Raw genomic sequence first — 18,217 nt, 5'->3', positions numbered from 1 at the left:
TGATGGGCTCCATAAGCATTAATATTGTAGTGCATCAGCAACATGGGCCTCTTGCAGTGGCCTCTAGAGCTTTCAATTCCCACCTGGGACATCTCACTTTTTTTAACAGTGTTTCTTAGATTATTCAAGAGGACGACCGCTGATTATTACCATAAAAAGGACAAACATGTAACCATTAGCCCTTTTTACGAGATTTACCGGGTTTACGCTGCATAACTACTGTACAAACTGATGAGCTGGCAGAACTGGAGCATTTCCTTCTGATGGAAGCATATGTAAACACAAATCAAGCACGAGATATGAATGCAAAAATAGCCCCTCTGCTTGGTGCTCGTCCGCACCCAGAGCACCAGCTCGTTCCCAGGTATTGATGTCAATTACCGAGACGTCCATTAGCTCTGGAGTATTCTGAGAGGAGTCAATTTTGGTCATGTCATGCAGTTCAGTTTCACATTGAGGAATGACCCTGGGAACCAGCTGTGTTCAGCCAGCACTAGGACTAATGGCCCTAATGCATGATACAATAAACATGTGCCTTTATAAACCAGCCGGAACCTCTTACTGTGGCAGCGGGCTCTCAAATGACACACACTCAACATTAAGTCTGGCCCATAAGCGTGTGTAGCATAGTGTGATTACATTAGCAAAGTGTTCTACACTGTGCAGTATGGCTCAATGAGGTGATGCTGGGATAGTAATTACTGCCATTCCACTTTGTGCTTGTGTTGTACAATGAGGGGGAAACAGCTGGTTCTGAGGTCAAGACCTTCAGTCTTTGTGGATTCACACATGCATAGAAAATCTCAAATATTTCCCTTGCAACTACAGTGTGGTGCGATACTCTCCAATGACAGCACTTGCAGAACCCTTACACATAAATATATACTGTGCCACAATCTGCTTTTAGCTACACTACAGAGATAAAAACCGAGCTCTGACCTATCTCTTGAGGCATGATATATTGACAGAGTGTATCTCCAGCCAGGTGCACACACGGGGGAAACTGATACACTGTCATAAAGTATTTCAACCAAACTGCAATCACGCCTCTCTGCCAAATCTGTGTTATCATGAGACAAATCAGAATCAAAGGCTTTTTTGAGGTTATTATGATGCGGGATGGAGCAGGGCTGATATTATCAACCTCAAAGCATGGTCAGTATTTATGCACATGGTGTACAGCGGGGGTGATTGAGTAAAGCTGAAATACGAGATGCTAGCTTGAAGGACAAAATGCCTGCTGGAGTTCTGGGGAGTGGTAGCGGTGAGTGCATGTGTGTGTGTGTGTGTGTGTGTGTGTGTGTGTGTGTGTGTGTGTGTGTGCATGTGTTGGTGGGTGGGTGGGTGTCTGCATGGGTGTGTAAATGAAGAGGTAATCTCAGGAGTGAATGCCTGGCAAAGAGTGAAGAGATGACCTCTCCAAGGAGGAAATCGAGGAGAAGAGGGAAAGGACTATAAAAACGAGAACATGATCAAGTAAAGGAGGAGGACGAAATAAGGTAAAAGCTATCAGAAAGAAGAGAGGTCAAGAGGACAGCAGAGCGGAGGGTAGGAAGAGGAGTAGGATGGGATTGGTCTGTGATGAGGACAGTCCGACTCAGAGCTCTGATTAGAGACTTTAAAAAAATCTGCAAAGACTGAAAGACAGACTTCAAGTTGCCCACATTCCTTTGCCTTTGTTCTCACCTACAGCAGAGGACTTCCGACTCATAAATCCCAGTGGAGAGCGAATCTTTTGGCCCCGTCAGGATGGATGGCCGTTTGACTTTGCCACCCTTCTGTTTGGCGTCTGCCACTGCATACAAGTTTCTGGCTTTTTAGCTATGCGTGGCTCTAGGCATGGCAATGTTGGTCAGGCAGTTCACCACATGAGTCCAGACTGAAATGTCCCACCAACTACTGGATGGGATGCCATGATATTTCATACAGTTATCCGTGGTGCCAGGAGAATCCCACTGACTTTGGTTACTTTTCCTCTTGCACCACCATGAGATTTACATTTGTGGCATTGAGTAAAATGTCTCCAATTTTATTGGATAGACTGCCATGAGCTTCGGTGCAGACATGTCTACTGAACTGAACTGAAATAACTTTAGTTTGCATTAAATGACAATTAGCCAAACTAGAAAATTTGCTAAACATGCTAAACTCAGATGTGTTAGACACAGTGGTGCGTTGAGCTAAAGTACAGCCGACCAGAGCTGCTGGAAAGGATTTAGACGCTTAACCTTGTTAAATTAGGTCGGACCGGATGGATTATCGCTTTTTAAATTTGGTCCAAAAAACAGAGACAGAGAGACAACGACTTGTAGCTGTGTGAGTAAATTTTCTCCCTCTTACAGAGAGCTGGCTGCAGGGTGTATCTGTGTGAGTTATGGACAGGCTGAAGTTGAACTACAGTATAGGTCCAGCAGGAGTGAGTAAAAACCGAGTGGACAGAGAAACACTCTGGCAAGGTAACGTGAATATTTAGTGCAAACATAACAGTGGGATAGACACAGATTTCAGTTATGATGAGGCACCACTTCAGAAAAATAAACACAGGTAAGTATCATTTTTATTAAGTACCATCAGTTAAACAAATGTCAACGAATATTTCTAGACAGAGCTAAAAACAAATGATGTAACTCTCTGTACGCAAATGTACAGTATAAGGATTCACATAACCACCAGTGAAATGGAAAACATGCAAAGCCTTAGAATATGTGTGTGTCTCCAACAGTTTGCATCAGGAACAATATTGTGCAGTGTTATGCATAATTGTGATGCATAGCGGCATGCATAATCAGGCCTTTTTTCTTTTTTTTTTTCTTCATGTGTCTGCCGTGACCCGGTTAGTGCACTCAATTTCACATAAACACAGAAATCCTGCTCCTTGGCATATTCCAAAATGTTTGTTGTGGCTAAGAGGAGCCACAACAGCCTTCTAATGTCTCCCAGCAGGGTCTCATGCATGTCCACATGCTGCCTTTACTAACTGAATTCAAATGTTGCCACTAGGGCCATTTGTTGAAAAAAAAAAAAAAGACTACTGTACACAGCCTCATGAATAGAACATTTTCCTGATCCAGCCAGGTGAACTGTGGTGACGCGACAACCACTATAAAAAGATGACTGTAAACACGGCATGCCTCACGAACACGCAGTCTATCCATACGCTGAACATGCAAACCAGTAGAGTGAGCGAAGCAGAAGTACGCAGGCAGTAAGAGAAACGGAGCAGAAGGATTTATTTGGTATGCCAATCCATTAATGATGAACACTGACCGAACAGCAGAAAAATAAAAACAACTGCGGGGGGTGGGGGATCACTGCATTTCAGCAAGTGCTCAAAGCATCGTCTGTAATCACAGAGTGCCCCCCTCCTCCCCTTCCTATCTAGGAACCTGAATACGAATGCATTAGGCAAAAGGAGTCACAGAGAGGATTATGAATAAGAAAGTACCGCTGTTGATTATGCATTTTCGGTGCGCGGATACAATTTACAGCTATCAGGTCCTGTGATGATTGAATGCCGTCTGTTGCCCCCTGGTAGTTGAATGGGGAAGGAAATGAAGAGTGGCGTGCACGGAGGGAAGACGGAGCTTTCATAGGAGGAGAAACTGTACACCAGACTATCATTTCTGGTCCTGTTTTCCTTCCACCATGATCCATCAGTCAAGCAACTGACAATTCCCTCATGAGTAGATTACACAGTGGCCCAGCTTTGCTGAATGCATAATATTTATAGTACCATTAGGGTCTGTGCATTAGATTATGTGCTGTAGCTCCACAGAGGGAATCACAGTGGAACTGTCTTGTGTATTACTTGATTATCATGAAATGAGAATCAAGCCTCGAGAATGAACAAAAGTCTATGTCAAGGAAGTCTGGAGAAAACAGAGCGCACAAAGTTTCCATTTCAAAGGCGCCAACTGAGAAGCTGCCATGACAACATAAACAGAGCTTTACGTGATACCTGTTGTGGGAGAGCCGCAGAAGGGAGGGGAGGAGAAGCAGAAAGATTCAGAACATTAAAAGGCAGGGTATAATGCATGTACACATCACGCTTTAGCTCTTATCTGTTCCAAACAACACATCTGTTCAAAACAACAGCATATGAAAACGCACCATTTGAAGAATGCAATCAGAGATGGTTAGGTTCCCGTGTCAGCGAGGCACCCCTTCATCTCGGAAAAACAGAATCCTTCTTCCGTGTGGCGGGAGGCGGGTGGTGGTGGCAGCTGCGATTTCGCGAGGCCCTGCCTCAACAGCACGCCCATGCTTTGTGGAGTTCACAATTATTGGCGCCCATGTGTGACAATATGATGTTTGTTGAGAGCTGCTACAAGTGTCTCCAATAATAAGTTGGCATGCGGCAGAGAGTGATGCTGCTTGAGTAAACAGACAAAGTTATCTCTGATGAAATACCAAACGCACAGCAGGAGGTAGCTCACAAGCAAACCCAAACCATCTGAGATCCTCTGTTTGATGTAAATTACTTTTTGGACAATTTGAATTTCATACATGCATGCTTACTGCAACTGAAACTGTTAGTTTCAGTTCCAGACAACCCTAAGACATAAACAACATTAATGCCACAGTTTGGTCAGTACATCAACACTTCACAAGAGTTTTCATCATTTGAAGATCGTACAATGTTGTGGCTAACAGCTCAAATATAAGTGAACTGATGAGCCCAACATGACTTCAAACAGGACTGCTGCAGCAAAATAAGGGGACCTCAAGTCAGGTAACTCACCTCAATCACAGGCCATGACGGCCATGAGTTATGGAAAAACATAAAGTCTCTATCTGAAAAGCCCAGATTCAGTCTATAAAACAGTGTCTAGTCTGCATCACAGATCAGTGTTTGGGATGTAGCAGAATAACAAAACTGATGTTTGTGTAATACATCTGCTTAAACTCAAACCTGCATCACATAAGTCAATCGTTTGACTTAAAAATGTGCATTTTATGTTTCTCAACTGAACTAAAACTGTGTTTACAACAATCACTGATATAAAAAAAAAACAAAAAAAAAACATGACAGCATCACAAACCAATAAACCATAATTAGCTGTTGTGTCATGTTAGTCCATTAATAATAACCCTGACCTGAAAACTCTAAACACAGCTTTGGGACAGCAATTGAAACACGTCTTCGACATCATGTCGTGTACTGCAGATGTAGATTCACTCATACTGTCTGCGGACACTGGAAACAAATGCAATATTGTTTGTAACTGTGGCCCTATGAAATGCCATAAATTGATACTGTGCAGATAAAATATGATTATATGAAAATTACAACGAATTAGTTTACATACTTGAACAAAGTATTTCAGATTTTTTTTGTGTGCGAGTTGATGGAGTCTGTGCTTTGGGTGGATTTGTTTTCAGATTATTTCAGTCTTTTATTAAATTATTTTCTCTTAAATCCTAAGCAGGAAGAGGCATTTGTTTTGTTCATTAGATCATGTGGTGGACACTTTCATAAAAGGCGATTAACTCAAACTGAAGTCCTAATTAAACAGGCTGAAAAATACTTACAATAACAGAGTTTGTTAAGATGAAGCTTTATACTACCAACTGAGACAATATTGCAGTAATGACATTAATACTCGATGTTGTCATATCAACACTAATACTTATTAATCATATCTACTTTGGTCTTGTTTTAAACGTCACATCGAACAGCTTTCCTCTTTGGCTCATCACTAATCAGTTTGTATTGGAAAGTAGATTTATGTTTTGATCAATTAATTTACCAAATGATTAAACCTTTTGATCTTATGTTGGAAAAAAACTGCCCGTCTCTGGTAACTGTGATATTTGGGTGGTGGTGAGCAGCCACCTCATGCCATAATGATCATAACCAATTACAAATCCTCCAATCACTCTGAAGATAATGCGGCAAAGTTGGTGCTCGCCGCTGCCCAGGATAGCTGAAGACAAATTTCACGCTAGGTTAATGCTGGCCAATTGTATGCCACTTTCAATTAAGTTCATTTTCTCCTCATAAAAGCTCACAATTGAGATATTTTGACGAATTTTAAAGCTAACCATGCAGTGACTTTCATATCTTGATTCAAACTGGGCTGTGACAGGAGAGGTTAGTCCACCCCGAAACCCTCCACACCACGATGATTGAAATCAAATTAGCTATTTGCTTACATGCTTACACTTGCAGATTGCATGTTTAGCATTCAATCAATATATGGTGTTGTGGCACAATAACTTTTTGAAATGCAATTAGGTTCATGGCACAGGGAGATGTATGTAAAGTGTTTCAGCATGAATAGACTTGATTCAGGTTGTCCAGAGCAATTATCTGCTGAGGGGAAAGTGGCAAACAGAGTGGCAATTTGGCTCCAGCTCGAACACACTGTACTGTTATGATTACCTTTAAAGTCCCCATTGATTTCCTGATGACATTATGACTTGTAATTTTCACAAGCAATCTCCAGGAGAAGAAGCTTGCTGTCCATTTGAAAGTCATGATTTCAGTTCTCTCCCTCACCCTGGGTATATGGTATTCTTTTTCCTGTTCTCTCATCCTTTACTCTCCCCTCCCCTCCCCTCCGTCCTCCCACTCCCCCATGCACACATACACAAACAGATGGGAATTTCTTAGAAATTAAAATCCCATTTTTGGCTCCAGTTCAATCCCTTTCTCTTTTTTTTTCTCCCCCAAAGCTTCTGGCACAGAAATGGGCAATTCATGACAGCAAAGCTGAGTGAGCACACTAGTGCACACATTTACCCTTGGCAATTTCTTCTAACAAGATGAGGTGTTTTTCGTCTCATGTTTGATGTGATACAGGTGTGGACGTTAGCTTTCTAAGCCCAGACAAGTGCACTGTAATATCCCTCTAGACTAAATACTCTGGCATGGCCATCCTCTGGAAAACAGTAAGAGGAAGTGATGAAGAGGAGGGGAAAAAAAGGGCAGTCACTTCACAGTCAAGGTAATGCATGTGAGTATTTACTTTGCCACTTTTCCAAAAGCGTTCTGCTTATCTTGTGTTAAATAGACAGCCTTGTTCATGACACGCAAGACATGAGAAAGGGTTGGGTGATAACCTCCATCTCTCGTCCCTTTCCTTATAATCAAAGTCACTTGCCACTGCCAGTGTTGCACTTGCAGCGCGATTCGCTTCTCGATAGCCCACCATCCCTCTAGCAATTACAGTTCTGACAGCTCCACTAAGACACGCTTCCCCGCTATAATTACCCATGGCTTATATATCCAGGATGGGTATGTAAGTGTGTGTGCGCAAGTGTGCCGGGCCAAAGGGGTTTGGACTTGTAATAATGATCATTGGGGAACGTGGTCGTCAAACAGGGTGGCATGTTTGTGCTAAATAGAAAGGAGATCCCCATTATGTTCCCTTCACTTCTGCTAGGAGTCTGCTTACCATGTTATTATAAAGTGCTGGTTAGCAGCATGTTCTAATATAGAGAATTTGGTGGTGGGGAGTCTGTCTTTTACTCAAACTCTGGCAAATCTTGCTTGTTCAGAATAAAATTTGGCGGGTCCTCAGTCGCAAAAAGAAAGCCGATGGATGTGGCGCCTTTTTGATGAAGACAGAAAGCTTGACTGCGCTGATGAGGGTCAAGCTTTTGCTGCAGCGCAGGAAATAAAATTCCTAAAAAACTGCCTCTTGTGATTGAAATATATGATGAGATAAAGAAGACAGACCGCTTCTGGGTAAATAGGTGAGGTCCTTCTTCCTTTCCCCGCCTGCGACCCCATCTGATGAGATCACAGTCTGGGCTGATGAGTCCGTCAGTCCCCCTTAGCAAAAAGTATGATTGGTGCAAATTCACTCAAGTCATTTGCAACAGCTACCCGAGTGTTTTCTTCTGCGGGTCGTGTAATCTACAGCTGATGTAAGTACGTGTCTTGATTAACATTCATCTAATCTTGGCATAAATGTAAATAACTTGTTAGTAATACATAAACACAACTGTATACATTCAACAATGACAGCTTTGCTAGCAAACTTAAGTCAGCTAGACGATGCAAATATATTCAGACATTTCATTTCACAGTGGAAGAGCATCAAAAAGCTAGTCACAGCTAGTCCACCCCCCCCCACACACACACTCCTACTCACCCCCCTACCCCTACCCCTCCCCCAAGTACAACATTATGACTGTGTTTCCCGGGGAATATAAGTATCAAAGAAGGCTGTCCATTTGCAATGTGTATTACCCTCGAGATCCATAATAAGATTTATCTTTACACCATCTCATTTCGTCACTTCAGTGTGTGACCATTCGACGGATTGCCTTGAATCTTGAGCATCGTTTCCCTCTGCAGTGTTAATTTTGCTACATTAAAGAACACAGAGTGAAGATACTGCTCTGACAAATTGTTCTTTTGTTATTCTCAAAGCTCGATGGCAACTGGAGGTTCATATTTACATTTGCCAAGCTTGTAAGCATAAGTCTAAAGCACGCCATTGACAGAAAGCTGACAACTTTAGAAAAAGACAAATGGAAGGGACTTTGACTTTGTTTGCAGTTTTTTTTTTTTTTTTTTTCCTGCTGCTATTTTAGTTGGAACATTGTCTGCATCACAACAACAAATGATGGTGGTGCAGTTTTTGGTGTTTGTGGAGGTGGTGGTAGAGGAGGTGGGGGGGTGGGTTGCTTTTTCCCCTCTGACTGGCTGTCACTGCGGTTCTAAATCAGGCGTCATAGCCGTTTCTCATTAAAAACCATCCACTAGACACATGGCCCTGAAAGCCATCCAAACAGAGCTTGTTTTGACCCTTTTACATCCCTTTTTCTTCGGGAGCCAGTGAGACGAGCAGAAAACTAGTCTGCGGCTGGTACACGATTGACAAGGTAATTTTAGATGTTCTACTGAGGGACTTTCTGCAGTATTTTCCCGCTGCAGAAAAATATGAGCATATATTTTTCTAATCCCTACAATTTTCGTCTCTGAGCTCAATCCTACAGACTGGCTCTAATGCAGCGTTTCAGTCTCAATTACATTTAATGGATGGATTAGACATCTAGCCTATTCAGTTTGCATGTTTTGTTGAGCACGTGAAGTGGGTTGGAACTGCAGGGGAGCGCTGCTTGTTTTCTCGGGATGGGCCTCTGAGGTGCACTAGGTCTGGCTGCCAAAACAAGCGACGTTTGCCTCCATCAAAATTCCCCAAAGTTAACCTTGTAGCAAGTAAGGTGGAAAAACCGACACGTCTTGCATCTCTGCACAACAGCTCAAGACATGTCAAACTGCTTTTCCCCCTGCTTCGATGTTCGTAGCTTCTTGAGGTGAATCATACACAAAAAAAAAAAAGCCATACTGACAAAGTGCTAAAGTTATGAGTTCTTTTGTGCCTGAGGATGAAAGATTCTCAATTTCCCACAATACTGTGAAAAGCCATACTTGTCTGTTTAGCCTGTGTGTCCCAATTTCAAATCAACTGCTGTAATCAATAATCTCCAAATGGCTATATTACTTTTCAATGCTGAAGGTGAAACAACAGCATTTTTGTCCTGCTGTGTTCATCACATCTGTATTTCAGGAACAAACCTACAGCTACAATCACATCACACTTGCTGTTTTGTTTTGGGTTTTTACATTTAGCTTTTAAAGGAGTAGTTAGACATTCTGGGAGAAAGGCTTATTCGTTTACATGCCGAGAGTTGGATGAGAAGATTGATACCACTCTCAGTTTGTCGCTGTACTGCCCTGAATATAAAGACGATCCTCTTTTTTCCAAACACCTGTTTTTGGAAGAGGACTTTAAAAATACAACACATTATCACACAAGTCCCATTGGGAAAGTTTCACAGAGATAATATTAATCCAAGACAGTCCTCATCCTTGAAAGCCTTTCACAAAAGTCACGTTACTTTTCTATCAGTCACATATTCACACACTCTCCTATCAGGCTCTTAGAAGCAGCCAAAATTATTTTCTGCAGCAGTTACAATTTTTCAGACCGTCTTTTTGAGCTCCTCATCTGTGACGGTGGTAATTCTTGCCTGCTTGATTCGATCCATTTTCCGTTTCTGGAGTAAAGATGTCAGGGCTTGTTTTCACTCGTCGTTAATTTATTTCATCCGTGGCAGCAAAACACATCACACGAGCCTTTAGAAACTCCTGCGGGTTAAACTGGGCAAACCAAACACTCTGAGGGCTGAATAACTCTAAAACACACACCATAAAAGACAGACTTGAAGACACCCACTGGCCGAGCAACATTAAGGCTACAAACAACCCATAATGCAACACTCTATAGGTGCCAGTACTACACTTACACTTTAAAAAAAAAAAAAAAGGAGTAGGGCCATCATTGTCTTACATTCAAGCCAATATAGAATAGTATGTAGATAGAGCCAGCAGTAGGCTAGCTGAACATAAAGGCTCAAAACAGGGGACAACAGCTAGCATGGTACAAGCACCTTTTACACTCACTAATTAAAACCTTATATCGTGTTTGTTTATTCTGTACAAAAACCAAAAGTGTAAAAAACAACAAACCACCATTTAAAAGAAAAACAAAAAAAACAAAAAGGGGCTTATGTGCCGGATTATTTCTTGGAAACACTGGGTTCCCTGGTCACAGCCGAGAAAAAGTCTGGCACAGAAGCACCTGTAAAACAACCAGGTGTCATTTTAACACTCCTGGTTTACATTAGTGGTATCATTCTTCTCTAACTCTTGCCAAAAAAAAAAGCAAATAAGCGCATAACCCAAATAATGTGCTCATTTTTTTTGTGCCGACCCCCCCCCCCCCCCCCCGTCATAACACAGTTTACCATCAGCACATGCATGTGTGAATAGCTGTGTGTCACTGCAGTGCCTGAGTCATCCCCGTGCTGGACAACTAGCTCCATGTGACATGTTTGGGTACGCAGCAAACGGTATGTAATAAAGAGAGACAAAGCACCACGATGCTCAGTCATGCAAAAGCTGTATAACTATACAAACAAACCATTTTGTTTGCCTCCACTGAAAACTAATGTCTACAACTTACAGAAGACTGAAAACGCAAATGACATCACTTTTTCGGAAGTGTATGATCAAAGCACGGCAACATTTTAAACATCAAATAGAAACTCTTTAAAAGCTAGGTAATGAGCAGCCAGGTTTTTTGGTGCGGACACATATTCATTATATTACAAGCAGGACGTGCTGAAAGGTCTTCCGTCTGCAAACAGACTGAATACACACATTACTCAGTCTCCATCCTTTCTAATCAGTCTCAGCTTTATCACAGTCATCACGGTGCTGAGGAGCTGACGACACCCTGCTCCATGTTAGCAAATGCCACATGAATCAAGCTGAATTTCCCAGCATTCAAAGCGAGTTATGAACAAATACTACAGAGGCATATATCCAACATGGTTTGATAACAAAATGAGGTATTCCTTTGAAAAAAAAATAAAAATGAAAAAAAAATGAGGTGACTTCCAGTGTAACCCTTTTAATTTGTTTCATTCTGGGATGGGAGGGGAGGTTGTTATCATTCCAGTTCAAGTAATTAAAACATCACTCCGCATGTGCCAAAGAACTGCTGTTTTTCTATTTTTTTTTTGCTTCTGCACAGGGTCTCCAAAGCATCAGCACATTACAAACCAATTTCCCTATATCAGCTTATATTCACATTTGATTCTTTCGCAGTGCTGATGGGAGTTGGAACACGGGTCTCTGTACACAGGAATCTAAATAACGTTATGAAGCCTGGCGCAGACCTCATTTATAATCCAATGCCTTGGCTGAATTCCATTATGAGTTTTTCCCCTCCTTTATTTGTGGGAAATAAGGGAAAACTGAGATTATAAAAATGGCATCAACATACAGTAACTGCTTGGAAGCAGTGGCTCTGGCGTAAAAGCTACTATGTGCACAAAAGGTAACCGAGGACAAGGTTTTATAAATGATCCTCCCTTTGGGGATAGCAACAATATATCAGCTTTGCTTGCTGAACTTTTATCATGGACTATTGATACTTGATACCCACAGGTCCTATTTTGAACTCGGGTCCAACTGCTTCACATAAGACAGAGGTTGTGTGTTGGGTGGGGAGGCTGAAATTACATCTTTTTCTATGGTTTAAGCAACCAAACTGAGGAGGCTAACAACACAAATTAATCTCAAAGCAAATATGGCATCATATGCAGCTACCTTTATCACACACACCTCAAACCCCTGCGAGCCAAATCATCATCTGGAACAAAACTGATAAAGCATTTCGAAGTGCAGAAGCTACAGGCAAAAACTGCTTTGATATCCTCTCAACTTTGCAGGAAAGTTATTCTACAGACTCAGGTGTCACAAACGCAATGTCAGGATGGTGATTTGGGGACAGTGGCCCCCGTGCTGCTTACAGAAACCTTGGAACATCTGGAAAATCCCCCGGTGAGCAGCTGGCAGCCGGGCTGGGAGAAGGTGTCAGACCTGAGTGACACACAGATGTGTGGCCTCTCGCCCCTCCAAGGCTACGAGGCTGGGATAACTCATTAATCAGAGGACCCCGCCAGCCGGAAGGTGCTACTGCCGCCAAGTGTTTCCCCGCACACTGCCTCCATAGCTCGCAGATATAAACACATTACGGCCCGCGATGCATACTGTATATTAATTGACATATTGCATATGTTTCCTGTTCTTTTCTTGTCACAATCCCAGCCTGAAACTCTTCGATAATTGGCACAAATGACAACGACTGACAAATACTAATGCAGTCCTCTGCCGCAACCACAAAATATGATCTATTCCCTTTATAGTATCAGGCACAAAACAACAAGCTCTGCACTGTATATCATCATTACTGTACACAGGGGGGGATGACAAAGAGTTACCTGTCACCTTGTCGTGGGTAAAGGCTATTTAATTACTTATCAAATAGCCTTCAATGTCAACAGACTAAATCTGTTTCATAAATGTGCAAGTAACAATTTTTGACTTTTTCCACTTCCCAAGGGGAGGAAAATCAATTTTAATCTAAAGTCCTCAAGCCGTTCCATATGTATGTCCCAGTGCAGCATACTGTACATCATCTGAGGCAATAAATGGCTGTGTGACAGAAGAGGGGGAGAGAAAAAAAAAAAAAACATAATTGAAGTTGTTGTTTGCATTGCTTAGTGAGGCACTTTTTGCTGAGCGGTGCCAGAGTCATGTTATATTGTATTGTCAACATTCCTAATGAGTTGCTCTTATAATTTAGGAGCTGGGCAGCTGATGAAAGATGGAAGAAAAAGGTGCAAAAATCTTTTGTGTTGCCTGTCTGACATGTTGCTAGATGATTACAGCAACTGCACCCCCTTTGCTTTGAAACAACCCACTCGTTCTGATGCGTTTCTGTACATGTTAGTCACTCCAGAAGCTCTTCACAACACTTGATTTATATATAGGAATGTTATGCAAATGTGAGAATGCTAATGCTTTTTTTTTTTTTTTTTTTTTTTTTTTTTTTTTTTTTTTAATGTATGAGTGTGTGCTCTGTGCCTCTGACACTGAGGTTGCTTTTCTTAATTCAACTCAGATTGCATTTTCTGACCCTTAATCCTGACAATAGCATTCAGAGGAAGGATTTCACATCCAGTTAAAATACATATATATTAATAGAGAGTATGAATTTGTTTATTTCTGTCTAAATGCTAAAGGGGCTGACTCCTTTCATCACCAGTTGGACTCTTGGCAGGCAAAATCCCAACAAATTAACTGGAATGACAACTCTGCCTTAAGCGTAGGAGGAAACTCGTTTGAGGCCACCATCTAGAGACTAATCTATTTATCACACTTGGCATTAAGTTGACCGAACGGCTCAGACCAATGCATCAAAACATTTGTTGGTTGTTACGTATTGAATCACTGCATTACACAAAGCTTTTCTGCATTTTCATTTTTTCTCCCCCCAGTGATAGAAAGTCAGGCATGTTTATACATGAAATGCCCAGAGAATATTTGCTCTGAAGGGTTTCCTCCGTGAATCACAATAGCCTTCTTAGGGAGGAGGGGGAGAGAGAGAGAGGGAGAGAGGGAGAGGGAGAGGAGAGGATGGACAAATCTGCTTACTTTGGAGCTTATTGAGCAGAATGAGTCATGCACAGAGATGAAACGTGACTGCAAAGCAAAAGGTAAGGAAAGCCTGACGAGAACAGAGGAGCACAGAGATGAGATGGAGCGAGAGAGAGGAGGGTACGGGGAGGTGAGACAGACAGGAGAGAAACAGACACACAGAGACAAAGGGGGGGGGGCACGAGAGGGAGCGGAAGTGCAGACAAGAAGGCATAAATATGTGTACACGTGTGTGTGTGTGTGTGTGGGACTGGGATGGGTGAGTGAAAGGAGGGAGGGACAGGAACATTAAAGGCCAGATGAAATTAGTTCCATCAGGCCACTCTGATTGTTCTTTTTATAGTGTGACCTGCCACCGGGGGAGCTGGTGCCTTCTGGGAGTGTCACAGGCAGGGTTGCTGACACACAGCACTTTCAATATCACTGACTGAATTGTTCAAGGTGTCACTATTGATAGTGACACAGCGCACTGAGAAGGAGCCAGCCTTCACATTTTGTTTTTTGCTCCCTCCGTCTCTGCCTCTCCTGCTTTCGCTCCTGCTTCTTCTACCGAGGTCGATGTAATTGTTTTCTCTCCGTTTTAAAAATAACTGTAAAGTCAAGAGGCGAGGAGGCTGTCTGAGAAGGTGGCGTTCTCTCTTTAGCTTTTTATGAGTGAACAGCGTCAGTGTGGCAGCAAATCATCCAGCCTTTTCCCCTCCTGTCAATGTCATGACCTCACCGTGGCAAACCTCAAGCCTGCATTGGATTTCCTCTCATTCAGAAGGAACAATGCTGAGGGGTTTCCAGGCTACTTGAACATTAATGACTCAGGGGCCTTTAATTGTCAATGGGGACCAAGTCTCAGGTACAATAGACCGGGGACAGGGAGCTCTTTTTAATGCTATCGATTATTTATCCTGACCTTCAGCCATGAAAAGAGGAGAAGGCAACAGAGAAGGGAAATGTTTCCTGAGCAACTGAACACCTCTGTCTCTCTGTTTCTCCATCTTCTATCCAGTGCAACAACCCCCCTGTTTTATCCTATCCTTAAGCCCAGCTGCCTCTCCCTCTCCCCTTCCCACTGTAGTCTTTAAAGCTCGTCCAAAAGAGTAATTCCCATAACTAAACCAAAAAAAAAAAAAAAAAAAAGTCCTAGTCCAATAGGACGAGGTAGCCAAAGCACTGGCTTGATAGCAAACAGCAACCCTTCTTTCTTCACGACTGTTGTGTGGGATTATCATGCACATGGAACTGAACATCACTTAATATTTACGGAATAGCAACTATCAACTGTGGAAACATTGTTTCACTCATGTTGAAATATGAATCAAAACGTTAAAAAGTTACATTAATCAGGTGTTATTTTCATTAAGTCTATCATCTTCATTAAGGTTACAACTTGGAAAAAGGCCAGTGTTATCATGAAGGGCTGCATGTACAACTGTGTTAACCATATGCTTAAGAAAATGGAAATTCACCGACCATCAGGGGAATTACAAAGGGAGAGAGGCAAGTTTCAAAGCCAGCAGTTAAGCTTGTTGACACATTTTAATCTAGGAAAGCCAGACGAGCGCCTTCCAACCCATGACTTTGTGGGGAGATGTAAAGGCTGGAGTGTGCTTGAAACAGATGTCAGGCTCTTTTTTCCCCCGTCCCTCCGAGTGTGATATGGATGCCATCAACATCACGGGCTGCATTCATAACAGCGTTATTGTACCTGGGCTGGGCTCAATTGGAATTCAACGCCACGCCATGCTGTTAAGGCTCTATCTTAAAACATGCACCTGGCTACGTATGGAAAATAAGCTCGTTACCCGCTGGAGGGAGATGAGGAACCCCGCTGGCTCTCTGCAAACTCACCTTGATGGCCAAAAGCCTTTTTCCGAAACAAAGTCTCTATATTTTCTGGAAAACAAGGGGAATGCAATTGATCTTTAATTTGCATAATCCATTTGTGATTACACGGCTAATTTTCACCTCAGGTTTATCGTAACTCTGCCAAACTTTGATATGACCAAACATGAGCACATACATATTTATCAAACTAAGAAAAGTCCAATTTCAAATTAAAAGTTCATATTGCAGCATGCTGAATTAAAAAAAAAAAAAATCACTGAAATAGACTTGAAATATCACAAACTCCACCTTTACAATGAGGCAACTCACAACAAGAGACTGAAATGTTTTGTTATTATCTAGTCACAGAGCTTCTTGCTGGGTAGATACAAAGGGAAGCAATGAAGCTGAGAGAAAATAACAGAAAGGGCCCCAGCACACTGGAAAATATAAAAATATCCATCACAGACAGTGACAGTGGGTGACTCTACATGAATCTACATCAAACCCTGGCATCTTTACTCCCTTGAATTATTTGTAGTCGCAAATCCCTCGAATGACTGCTGAGAACCAACCTCAAATCAACAGCTAAATTAGCATCCTGTCAATTCACAGAATAGTGATCAAAGTTGATTTTCATAACAGTCTACATGGGTAGGACAGTTCCTGTCTAATTGCGATGGTGGCTGCAGAGATGGTGAGTGTTCCTCTTATGTAACATCATCATTATTATTTTTAATAATCATCATCATTATCATCATCACTATTTATCGAGCACCTTTCATGCTAAGATGCAAGCCAAAGTGCTTCACAGATGAGATTAAGATTAACCCCAGCCCTAACCCAGAATGAAAATAAACCATCACAATATGTTTAATTAAAAAAGACATAAACAATGATGAAGTTACTCCCAAATTAAAAAGGTAGTGCTTTAATTTATTTTACAAATAGCAAGGGAATGTGCTGTTCTAAGATCTCAGAGAGTGCTCCAACAGAAAGCAGCCTCACCAGATTTCTTGTGGCAGAATTTAGGAACTTCTAGAAGAAAGGAAGTGGAAGATCTGATCATAAAATGAAAGGCAGTTGGAAATAGGAAGGTGCTTGGTTATGTAAGGCTTTATAGACAAGTAAAAGGACTTTAAAATCAGTTCTAAAAGATTTAGGTAAAGCAGTGACGCAGCAGTGGGGCTAATGTGATCTCTTCTTTTTGTCCTAGTCAAAATCCTGACTGCACTGTTCTGAATTAACTGTAATTTTCTTTAAGACTTTTTAAGAGGACAGTGACGGTAACCTAAACGGCGTAAAATAAAAAGCATGTATCAGCATTTCAACATTTTTCTGAGTATAACTTGGCCCAATTTTGGCAGTGTTCCTAAGAAAATATAATGTTTCTGCAAACTTATAACATTGGCAGATAAAATTTAAAGTCTAACGTCATTCCTGATCTGTAGCCTGCGTATTTAATGATGTGCTAATTTCCTTTGAAGAAAATATATACTCATCCAAATATTTATATTGTGAGACATGTACAAAGAGCATGAAAAGAACAGGGGTTGTCTGGTGCAACAGAGGTATGAAGTTGTCTGTTGTCTTGCCCAGGGGGAGCATGTATACAGAAGAAAAAGAAGAAAAGGATTGGGCCTAAAATACTTCCTTGACGAACACCATCTGCATACACCATGTAGTACTTATATCTAACAGAATGAGGACAGCCAATTAGCAAGGTCACTAACATCCAAATCAGGCTTCTTAAGCAGAGGTTTTCCCATAGATGTTTCAAAAGCAGTAGATAATAACAGTGATATCCTGTGTGTTCATTTTTCTTGTTGATTCCTGGGAGAGCCAATGGAAGCTGTTTGGTAGGAACGGGGCCTAGTTCACATGTGGATAATTTCATTTTGTTTTTATAATATATATATATATATATATATATATAAATCCAGTACAGCTCTGTGTGTAATTCCCAGGCTCGAGATCACAGAAGCAACTGAAGTAATATTTCAGTTAAATAAAAGTTGAAATAAAATGCTTAGTGCCAACCACTTGAGTGCAGGATGCATGACAGCCAGGGTTTACTGATCGAGTAAATAAAAGCTGCTGAGGGTTAAAATGGAATAATTTTGAATTCTAACACTGACCTTAGCACTTACCTTTCACTATAAGAACCCATCCAAAAATCCATCTGTACTATACTTAAACAGACAACAATGTCCGACTCAATGAATACCTCCAAGCTGACTAAAATTTGGCTACTCCCTGTACGTAAAATACGTTTTTTGCGATTGATGAAAATGTACAGACCAGGAGATCCAATCAGTTCAGCCTCAGAACACTATGGATCTTTGTTTCCTCTCATCAAAACCGAGGTTA

The sequence above is a fragment of the Seriola dumerili genome, unplaced genomic scaffold (genome assembly GCF_002260705.1).
Source record: "Seriola dumerili isolate Sdu_G_001 unplaced genomic scaffold, Sdu_1.0 BDQW01000309.1, whole genome shotgun sequence".
In the NCBI taxonomy this organism is placed as follows: Eukaryota; Metazoa; Chordata; class Actinopteri; order Carangiformes; family Carangidae; genus Seriola; species Seriola dumerili.
This window is presented reverse-complemented; position numbering follows the sequence as displayed.